The sequence below is a fragment of the Euprymna scolopes genome, chromosome 45 (genome assembly GCF_053919585.1).
Source record: "Euprymna scolopes isolate OS-2025 chromosome 45, ASM5391958v1, whole genome shotgun sequence".
Taxonomy (NCBI): Eukaryota; Metazoa; Mollusca; class Cephalopoda; order Sepiida; family Sepiolidae; genus Euprymna; species Euprymna scolopes.
This window is the reverse complement of record NC_136526.1, coordinates 50686387-50698045: the sequence shown is the minus strand read 5'-3', so window position 1 is coordinate 50698045 and position 11659 is coordinate 50686387. Positions and strand designations below refer to the sequence as shown.

General features: G+C 33.5%; 1 long non-coding RNA gene across 1 annotated transcript in view; it reads right to left on the bottom strand.

Moving 5' to 3' along the window:
- Positions 1–865: 865 nt before the first annotated feature.
- The window catches only part of LOC145269598 (uncharacterized), a 12592-nt gene continuing 1798 nt past the window's right edge, over positions 866–11659 (bottom strand). Inside the window, exon 2 of the long non-coding RNA XR_013865125.1 lies at positions 866–2548. This is a non-coding gene — a long non-coding RNA (uncharacterized LOC145269598). The remainder of the gene's footprint in view (positions 2549–11659) is intronic.

The following is an 11659-nucleotide window of genomic DNA, read 5'->3' as shown; positions in this document are numbered from 1 at the left end:
CTATTACTTTAGGTAATATCACTTGGAGAAAGTGCACCATGCCTCGTAAAATCTAGTGTAAGTTAGCCATAGTTAGGAGATCTTATTTGGGCTATGAATTCTATGTGATTTTTAATATTTGGTCAGAAAATGTATCCTCATGCCAGGTGAGAAAACTTGGATACTCTAGAACAGTTTCTAGCATGCATTCAAGTTTTTTCTAGTATGTGTTGACATATGCTGCAACAAGAGGTGTTTCTATGTAACAGAATATGCATATACTTCACAAGTATATGGTTTTTCTCAAGTATGTGTTTGCATATGTGTAATATTTAGAATCCCAGCTTAAATGCTATCTAGGTAGTTTGGAGAAATAGTAAGTTATGTAAGTATATTTTCGATTCCCAGCAGCGAGTTTAGAGGGGTCACAGAAGGTTAGGGTTGACAGATATCAACCTAGATAGAATGCACCGGAAATTAAGGGAATTGTGGTCGTAGGTTTCCAATTGACAGACACATGTGAGAATTGGTTTTAGCCTACAGATGGAACAGACAAGAGATTAGGGTCTCTCCGCAGCAACCAGGGTCCATGATAGGCTTGCCTTTAATAAAAGAATCGAAGCTTCAAATCCATCTTATGTTATCGATGCATCTGCAGCAATGACCATTCCCCACAAGATGGCAGCGCAGTGACAAGAAGATATCATTCACTGGACAAGGTAAGCAGGTATGTACACATTATATATTTGCACATACACATCGAGACACTTCAAGGCAAGAAACGGTGTAAGGATAGAACACACACACACATAAGTAAGAACATATATGTAAGAATAGACTTTAAAAGTACCCTAAATTAAAAAGATAGTAACGAGAAATCGTAAAAGAGAATAGCAACAGGAACGTTTAATAAATAGAAGAATAAATAAATAAATAAGAAGGACACAAAAGACAATCTTTAACATATGCAGCAACATATTTCGTTTTGTTTTAAAAGAAGAGCCACATACTTCACATGAATATGGTTAATATCTCTCTTTTTTTTCATTTTTCTTAACCTTTATCTTCTACGGGATGGGACATCCAACCAGATGTCTGACATTTACCCCTATTTTAGTGAGTCCAACCAAGAGATCTTTTCAGGATTCTAGCCGTCCCTTTCAGTGCAATCGTTTGTATTTCACTTGCACTTGGTTCACCGGGTACACTTGCTATGTACTTTTTTTAAGCCCAGTTGCTCCTATGATGACTGGTATAATTGAAACGTCTTTTAACTTCCAATTTCGTTTCATATCATACATAAGTCCCTGATACTTTTTTTTATCTTTTCCCTCTCAGCTCTGTTAAGCCCTGTAATATCTGTTAATATCCAGTATGAGTTCGCATATGCTGTAACATACCAATTTTCTGTGTGAAGGAAGAGCCACATACTACACAAGAATATGGTTTCTCTCCAGTATGTGTTCGCATATGTTGCAACATATTTTTTTTTATTGCAAAAGAAGATTCACATACTTCACAAGAGTATGGTTTTTCTCCAGTATGTGTTCGTATATGTTCCAACAAATGGTGTTTCTGTGCAAAAGAAGAGCCACATACTTCACAAGAATATGGTTTTTCTCCAGTATGTTTTCGCATATGTTTTACCATACTAATTTTCTGTATAAAGCAAGAGCCACATATTTCACAAGAATATGGTTTCTCTCCAGTATGTGTTCGATTATGTCGTATCAAACTTTGTTTGTGTGTAAAAGAAGAGCCACATACTTTGCACGAATATGGTTTTTCTCCAGTATGTGTTCGCATATGTAATAACATATCGTTGTTCCTTGCAAAAGAAGAGCCACATATTTCACAAGAATAAGGTTTTTCACCAGTATGTGTTCGCATATGCTGCAACAGATTGTGTTTCTGTGTAAAAGAAGAGCCACATATTTCACAAGAATAAGGTTTCTCTCCAGTATGTGTTCGCATATGTTGAGACAAATGGTGTTTCCGCACAAACGAAGAGCTACATACTTCACAAGAGTATGGTTTTTCTCCACTATGTGTCTGCACTTGTTGTAACATACTTTGTTTTATTGTAAATAAATTTACACAAATATTGCTTCTTCATGTATGGTTCATTTTTAAATTAAATGTTTTAAATATTTCATTAGACTTTCATTCTTGGTATTTCATACTATATGTTTATCATGAAAAACGGAATGACTGATAAATCTTACACAGTTTTTTTCATTTTTTATGGAGTTAATATTTATTCATACGATTTTTTAGTAAATTAATTATATGCATTGATATGTAAATTAAACGAATGCATTTTTGACAGGCATTCAAGCTGATGTTGAACTAAATGAGACTACTCAGAGATAAAATACATACAGTTGACAAGAAAATGTTTTGTCCATTATATGATAAAATCTGATCTGAGGAATGAGATTCATACAGTTTTCAATGACTGATTTTTCTTGTTTAAAACATTTCATAAAACATTTCCACATTTAAGATCGCCAGGAGAATGTAGATCCATTCAATTCCACAGATGATTGTTTTTTTCATGGATGATGTTCTGCAAAATTAAAAACATTTTGAAGATAAATTTTACACATTTTATGCAACATGGAAACAATTAAAAATATTTGTAAATGCAACGTTATATTTCATACATCTTAATATATTAAATTATTTTATAAGTTTATAAGCATCTGACATATATTTTAATTTTGACTACCAAATTCTTCATGAAAATGAATTTTAAATCAAAAAATTTTCATTAATTTAATAAGTCCAATTTTCTTTTTATGGTTTCAATGGGGGTAGAAGGAATACTAAAAACTATGAAATTGACGGTAAACTTAAACACAACTATGTTTGAAGGAAGATATACATGAGGCCTTTGGAAACCAGGCAAACAACTTAAGGCAAGCTTAAATCATCAACTACAGAAAATCCTCGAATACAGATCATACAGTAACCAGACTAAAGACTGTATAGCAATATTGCTTGATGGAATAAGTGCCTAAAGTTCACAAGATAAGAATAATGTATGGTGCAGGCTGCTCACTCCAAGCACAACTTTACACCTGGAGGTTTTAATTATTGGCAAAAAACCTGATAGGCTTCAACTATTTACTGAATTCGGAGGCAGTGCATCTGACTGAATATGGTGATGTTCACTTCTTCATGGAAGGTGTGCGGTAATCAATGTTATTATATATCAACGTTTTTATCAGTTTATATCTTGCATCTGCAGATTGAGTGAGGGAACATTTGCCAAAATTTGGACTGGGCGATACTTCTCAAGAGCTTCAAGAAAAAGCCTGAAGTCAGGAGAAGTAGGTGCGGTCTGTCTTATTACAATTAATGCCCACTATCACTGTATTATGAAATAGTCAAAGTGCGTATTACCTAACGCAAAAAGTGAAATGAGTAAAATGTGTGGACATATATGCTAATAAAAATGCGGTAACTTTCAGAAATGGCTGATTCACGGGGAAAAGGGCTCGAGGCTCTGACGAAGCTTTAATTCAAGAGGGTTCCCCCAAAAATCTCAATGGAGTTGCAACAAGCACCATGCAGCAACATCATGACCATTGGCGATTTGCTTGTGTATGCGAGGGTGCTCACATATCATGTTGGTGAGGATACTGTTGAAACCAGATTGACAAAGTGCAAAGGGTGCAGGCTGCCCCTTGTAAGCTAAAGTTTACACCTGGAGGTTTTAATCATTGACGAAAAACTGGGAGGCTTTGACCTTTTACTGGAATTCAGAAGTAGTTCGTCTGACCAAATATAATGACATTCACTTCTGGATTATGTATATACATGTGTGCTGTAATCAATGTTGTAATAAATCAACATTTTCATCAGTTTATATCTCATATCTGCAGATCGAGTGAAGCAGGATTTGGTAAAATTTGCACTGACCTGTAAGTCTCCTCAAGATCTTCAAGAAGGAGTACAAGTGCGGTGACAATGAGGATATGGAGAAAATATACTTCAGAATCTCCACCAGTTGTGGAGCAATGAAAGAAGCTAGATTTCCTTACTGCTGATTATCTCATTGAGATAGTAACAACGGGGAATACCATGACTAAGCAGTTCATGATGTGCATGAGAGCATCACAAACTGCTTAGTCATGGCATTCACTCTCATGCAAATCAACGACTCATCGAAAGAATATTCAATTTGAAAGACGCTTCTGACTTAGATAGTTCTCTAGAAATGACACAGAAACAGGACGACTCTTATACGAACCTTACACAATGTGCTATGGCCGAACTATCCATGACTTGCAAGGTTTTTTGTACTTCCACAAAAATTTCATTTGCAACTGAGATGTTTTCTTTTGCAGTAATGAGATCCATGCAATAAGTGTATTACCCGTGATGCAGTTTGTAATAGCTGCCACAAGGAGAGGTATTTCTGTCTAGTCTATCAATCAAATAACTTCCCTCAGAAGGTGAATTCTACTTGCGAACCATCAACTACATCCATTGTAACTGTTGCATCACCTGATCGTCTGTTTAAAGCCATAAGTTTCACTGAGTAGATTAATCCTAGACGCCCTTGTGGATACTCATAGCTTGGAAAGCTATATATATATATATATATATATATATATATATATATATATATATATATATATATATATAGTGTTATAATGGAATAAATCCAGAGGAAATCCGGGTATGAGAGCTCAATGTGGTAAACAGAGCAATAAGATAGCAGCTGAATCCGACAATTATGTAATTTCCGTGTTATAATTTTTATTTTTATTTTATATATATATATATATATATATATATATATCAAATATTATCCATTGGTCAAAAAAGTTGTTCACTATTTTGTTTTTACTACCTTAACTTAGAGAGTGTGTATCATCAGATAAGAATTTACATCTTTTGTAAGATCTACATCAATTCTGCTATATTCCATTTGGCATAACAAATAGTGTATAATGATTCCAATAAGCAACAATCTAATAAAGTATGAAAAGGTCGCCGACATGTTGACCTGTGTTAATATATATATATATATATATATATATATATATATATATGTGGCCATATGAGGAACATGACGAAAATATAAATTGTTTCTTTGATGTTGCTAGGAAATATGACATAAGTTTCAATGAGACCAAGAGCCTTATGTGAACAGAGAAAGTTACTCTCTTAAGGTATGAAGTGTCTTTTGAGTTGTCAGATTATTTTCTCAATGGATTCATTGTGTTTAGACAAAATTCCTACCTATAGCCCAGAATCATGTTTTCTCTCTACCTGAATCTTGATCAACTAATTGCATTAACCTCAAAGAATCCAACCATGCTTCATTTACAATAATCGATCCTGACAAACACATTACAAAGAAACCAATGCCTTGAACATTACTTTGGTTGCCACTCTCAATCAGAATACTTTCTTTTTCATATCTCTTCCAATCAGTGGTCAACATTACAGTTTAAAAAGAGGAACATGCCATCATCGAAGTAGCATGTAAATGGCGTTACTACCCTATTGGTTCTGCCTTTAAGTTAATTACAGGCCAACATTCTGTAGAATTTATATATGGTCGAAAGCACTCAAACAATATAAAGGAGAAGGTAAAATGCTGGAGAATGAAACTATCATATGATGTATGAGAAAGATAAAGCAGCTGCAGACACAGTTTCTCATGTTTTTTCTCCTCAGTTAACTCAACCAATCTTGGAGACATTCCAGTACAATAAAAGATAAACATCTAGCAGTTGTTATTTTTAATCCATGCTCGGTCTAAATGAAACGTAAATACAAACAATTTATCAATGAAGTTGAATTGTTAAAATGAAACCATGTTAGACTTCTAAATATAAGTAAGGACACCATATTGCTGTGACAACTTGCTCCTAAACTGTAATGTTATGACCCTTTTGCCATGATCATAGCGTAGTATCTGTGGGAACTGTGGGAAGCAGGTCCACAGCTCTTGAGCCCCTTGAGGGGCATAGACCATCTACAACTTTTGTAGATGTTTTTGTAGAAGGAGTTCTTTTTACAGGGTGAGGGTGCTTGCCCCACGCCCAACCTTCCCAGAAGGTACATACAGCACCTAGCCTCCCCAAATGGTCACCCATCTGGTGATCTGGCGAGAACTGGTGTGTCAATGTGATTGTGCCGTATGTGGCAAGCAGGGCCAATGGTAAAAACATTATTATTATTAATTGATTCGAGCCACAGCGGGTCGCTGGATCAATTATTATGATTAGAAAAATAAACAATTAGATTGGGAAAAGTGGTTGACAGGAAATAATAATAATATCGCTACAAAGGAATGTGAAAATACAAAAAAAATGTAAACATGATTTTTGCTTTGCATGAACAAATAACTAGATTGAGGTTACATCAGCTGTTGGTCTGAGATACATAATGAGATGTAGATTTGGGGAGATTCTAGTCAGTCCTTAGTTGGACATCAGAGTGAACAGACAACTCAGGGGGGGGGGTGTCTCTCCATGACACAGGGACTGGCGTTTCCTCAGGCAGCCAAGATGTAAAGACGTAATCTTTGAAGATGTCAGCCAAAATCATGAAAATAAATTTAGGTATGTGTTGTGTTGTTTACACCTGTTAAAAACAACTGTTTTTCTTCAACTGTTTCGATATGTCCACATAAATCGTTTCCTGTTAGAACTGTTGCATAAATGTTAAAATATACACACTAGACGACCAACTAAATGATACGATGTATATACATACACGCATTTACATGTATATGAATATACAGATAAAATATAAAACCAACTATTCAACATGTATGTCATTTTTTAATATATTCCTATGCAAACACATCATAAAACCCACAAAATTTATCACCCAATGCTAATGACTTAGTTTACTTCCAATCTCTACATTTGAACCTGGCATACTTGAAGAAACTCATGAAACTTCCCATGCCGATATAATGCCTGATAAAAACCTATCAGACTCATTTTTATACAAAATGTTACATATTTTTGAAGTACAATGTCTAATACAAATAGACAAAAGACTAGAGAAGCTATAAATAATTGTAAGATTGAAAAAGCTGCAGCCAAGAGAAGGCATACTGAAGTGACCAGAACATGGCGAAAAATAGTTACTTGTGATTTCTGCAAAAAATAGGTACTTGTGATTTCAGCAGAAAAAAGATACACATTATTTTTAGAATTGAATGTCAACATTTCTCTTACTACCTTATATCTTTTATAACAACCTTTGGCAAATTTCCCTTTTGTGGACAGATGGCCTACTCTTAGATCTAAAAATTACAACTCCTCATGTCCGTAATATCATAAAACCTACACCTCTCCTCACCTAGAACATGTAGGTATGATCTCATTCTTGCCATACAAGTTAAGAAACACTCTGCTGAGTAAAAATCAGTCCTCCGTAAATGCGTCAACAAATGTTTAGCTGTGTTTTGCTTTTCTGATAGCTAAAAGAATTACTTTCAAAACATTTACCCGCTCAATAATCGCCTTAACCTCCTCACTAAAATGTTTGCATGTTTATTCAATCAAGCATTAGTCCACTATCTTGTAAATGCTAAGCTATTTTCCAACCAACAATACAGATTTAGGCAAGCCTGTTCTTTTTTAACTGTCATCTCTGAACGCATATACCATCTACTGGATAAGGCAGGAGAAGCTAGGCCTGTAGTCCTTGATATATCTCAAGCATTTGACAAAGTCTGGAATAAAAGGCTTCTCAGGAAAATTAAATTCTATGGTATTTCTGGATGAATACTAAACATAATCAAATCTTTCCTTGACAAGAGAAAAATTCGCCTTGTTATCAAAAGCCGTACATCAAGCAACATGATATGAATGCCTTGTACCTTTTTTATTCCTAATATTTATTAATGATCTCACTAATAAAATTGTCTTAAAAAGACATGAGGGGAAAAAGAATGTACTCATATCCTAGTCAATGGCAAAACCCCAGAAAATAACTTTCACTCTGCAGTGAAATAGGGCTGTAAATGGTTTGTAAAATTGAATGCTTCTAAGATTAAGTTTCTTTCTTATAACAACATCAAAATACTTATTCCTAATATTTATGAATGACCTCACAAATAAAATTATAAAATAATAATTACCTCACTAATAATAATAATAATAATAATAATAATAAAAATGATGACTTCACAATTAATAATACTAATAATGACCTCAGTAATAATAATATTAATAATAATAATAATAATGACCTCACTAATAATAATTATCATAATGACCTCACTAACAATAATATTAATAATAACAATGACCTCACTAATAATATTAATAATAATGACCTCACTATTAATAATAATAATAATAATAATGACCTCACTAATAATATTAATAATAATAATGACCTCACTAATAATAATTATTATAATGACCTCACTAATTAATTATTAATAATGACTTTATTATTATAATGGCCTCACTAATTAATTATTATAGTGACCTAACTAATAATAATAATAATAATAATAATAACAATAATGACCTCACTAATAAAATTATAAAATAAATGAATGACCTCACTAATAAAATTGTCTTAAAAAGACATGAGGGGAAAAAAGAATGTACTCATATCCTAGTCAATGGCAAAACCCTAGAAAATAACTTTCACTCTGCAGTGAAATGGGACTGTAAATGGTTTGTAAAATTGAATGCTTCTAAGATTAAACTTCTTTCCTATAACAACTTCAAAAGACTTTCTCAACCAACAATTGCCATAGATAACATCCAGCTTTCAAACTCCTCAAACTGACATTCACAAGAAACATTAATTGGAACAAATACATTTAAGACATTGTCATAATGATCACAAAGGTGGGATCCCTGTATTGTGCTAGAAAATTGCTCAGACCGAAGAGCATCATATTTCTTTATAAAACCACAATTCACACATGCATGTGTATTATCGCGACATCTACCACTAGTCAATAGAATTTCAGAAGTAAAACGCTGCCATGTTGGTCAGGTTCCAACTTCAGGCTGCTAAACATCAGAATTGCCTCCCTGTTTTCTGATTCCCTGCAGAAGTTTGAATGTAATGTGAACAAACTAAGAAATTAATGTTCTATTTTTTCATAAAAAATAAACGCTGCAATTTTTATGGAAAATTGCAGCCTGTTTATTTTATGTAAATTTGCTTAAAATGACAAAATGTTTTAAGTAACGGGGGGGGGGGTAATATTCCCATCTCCAAATCATGTTTATATTTTGGGCCATTAGATTTAAAATTTATGTACGTCATAACTAAATTACATATTTACAATTGTTTCTAATGTGAAAATAGTCACTTGTCTTGTACCTTTATTATTCTTAAAATTTATGACTTTACTAATAAAATTGTCTTTAAAAGACATGAGGGGAAAAAAAGAATGTACTCATATCCAAGTCACAATTCACACATGCATGTGTATTATTGCCACATCTACGACTAGTCTCCCATTCTTAGGCAAATTCAAAAATAGAATTTCAAAAGTAAAAGGTCCTGCAATGTTGGTCAGGTTCCAACTTCTGTCCTATTGCCGCAATGTTACATACATGTGCCTCTTTTATTACTATTTTTATATAACGTGCTTTGATGAGCTCATAGCACTTGTGCCCCCTCAACATACATACTCTCAACAAATCTGACAGGTAGCAAAATCCCACCTCATTTTAGAAGATCCTGGTAAAGTCTTCTACTCAAATAGATTCTTCTGTCAGGTTGCTATTACTTATCAAGGCCCAGAGGCCATTTGAGGATAAGGATTAATGGGTGTACATTTGTCAATGTGATTATAGAATAGAAAACATAAGTAGTGGAATTTTTGTGAGTTGGATTACTTAGGGGGACGGTTCATTAAGAACTTCATTACATTGAACTTGAAGACAGTCAGATTGTAGTCAGTTGGAAAGCAGGCCAATGGAACAGAGTTCCACAGGCGTGCAGTTCTAAGAAAGAGGCTCTGCTCATGGAATCTACATTTAGGTTTAAGCACAGTGTGGAGAATTATTGGTAGTGGTTCTTGTTAGACAAGTGCTTTTTGTAAAAGTTTGGTGAGGGGATCCTATATTGAAGTGCAGATGAGCACCTGCCATGGAAATAATGATAAAGCAGAGACAGGCTCGCAATGTCTTTTCTGTGAGATGGAGGTTGCATGAAAGAGAAAAGCGCATCCCCACTAAGTGAACAAACATCTTGCTCTTAAACTCCTCACAATCTCCTGTTAGACATGTTCCTAAATAGTAGCCCTTACATTCCGAGTATCAATATGCTTTGTTTGTGATGTAAAAATAGTGAAACAAATAGTGCATATTAAGTTGTTGTTAAACATTTTTGAAGTCTCATCTGTGTATTTCATCAAATTCAGGTTGGTCATTTGTGTAAATGTTTCAAATGGTAGATGCAAGGAATGATCTTTGTGAGGTCAGTTTTTTCAAGGTCCCCCACTTGCTTTACTTTCCATCCATTTAAAAAAATCTAGTTAGTGAAAAAGTATTCAATACAAGGTAAGTTTGAGGATAAAAATTAGTCTCTAAATAATAAGGTTATTATTTCAGCACAATCTGTATTCTGCACAAGTGCCAAAATGTGCAATTTGCTGCATGTTTAAAGGCAAAAGATTATTATTAAAAAATGAATAAAATTAATGTTTTCTTCTATTTTTTCATAAAAAAATAAATGCTGCAATTTTTATGAAAAATGGCAGCCTGTGTATTTTATGTAAATTTGCTTATAATGACATAATGTCTTAACAGGGGGTGGAGTAAGATTTCCATCTCCAAATAATGTTGTTTATATTTTGGACAATTAGATTTAAACTTTATGCATGTCATAACTAAATTACATATTTGCAACTGTATCCAATGTAAAAATAGTCACTTTTTCTTTCTTCCTGTAATATTTTGAATCCTTATAAACTTTCTCTAACTGTTTAATAAGTTTTTTCTGCAAATACGATTCATTTCATATTTGTAATTTCTTTTAATCTATTGATCGAAATTTATTGTTGTTTTGCAAACTTCTTTCCTCTGATGAGAAGAATTACATTTTTCGAAACTCTGCGGAGTCTTGTTTATCTGTATTCTTTGTTAAATAATAAAAAAATTTGTATACCTTCTTTACAGGTTTATATATTTTTGGGGAAAACTTGAATAAGTTTTCAATAATAAGACTTTTAGGTTGGTGTGAATTTTTGCCTTTTCATCTTTTTTCAATTATTTCTGCAGTTTATTATACATTGGACACTACACTACCGGATTATAAAAAAAATTGAAAACCAAATCAATATTTAAAAATTTGGAAGAGGGTTCAATCGCACATGAAATGTTCTAGTAAACCAACCCCCCTATTTCTTGAACTAGTAAATGATAGCCTTGTTTTGACCTCAGATCCTTAGCAACCCCCCAACCACCATTAATTTGCGATTTTTTTTACTTTGAGAAAAGTTTGGCCTGACCCCACCTCCATCATTATTTATTTACGACTTTTTTAGAGATCATCTAGATTCTATACGAGAAAACATCATACGTTGGACTATATAAATCACACTGAGGACTCTACCAACATGTTTCTTTTTCTTTTAAACTAGCCTGGGTGCCCGACATTGCCCGGGTGTATGGATGTATGTGTTGAGCAAAAAAAAAAGTGGTAGTAGGCAGGCATGCTC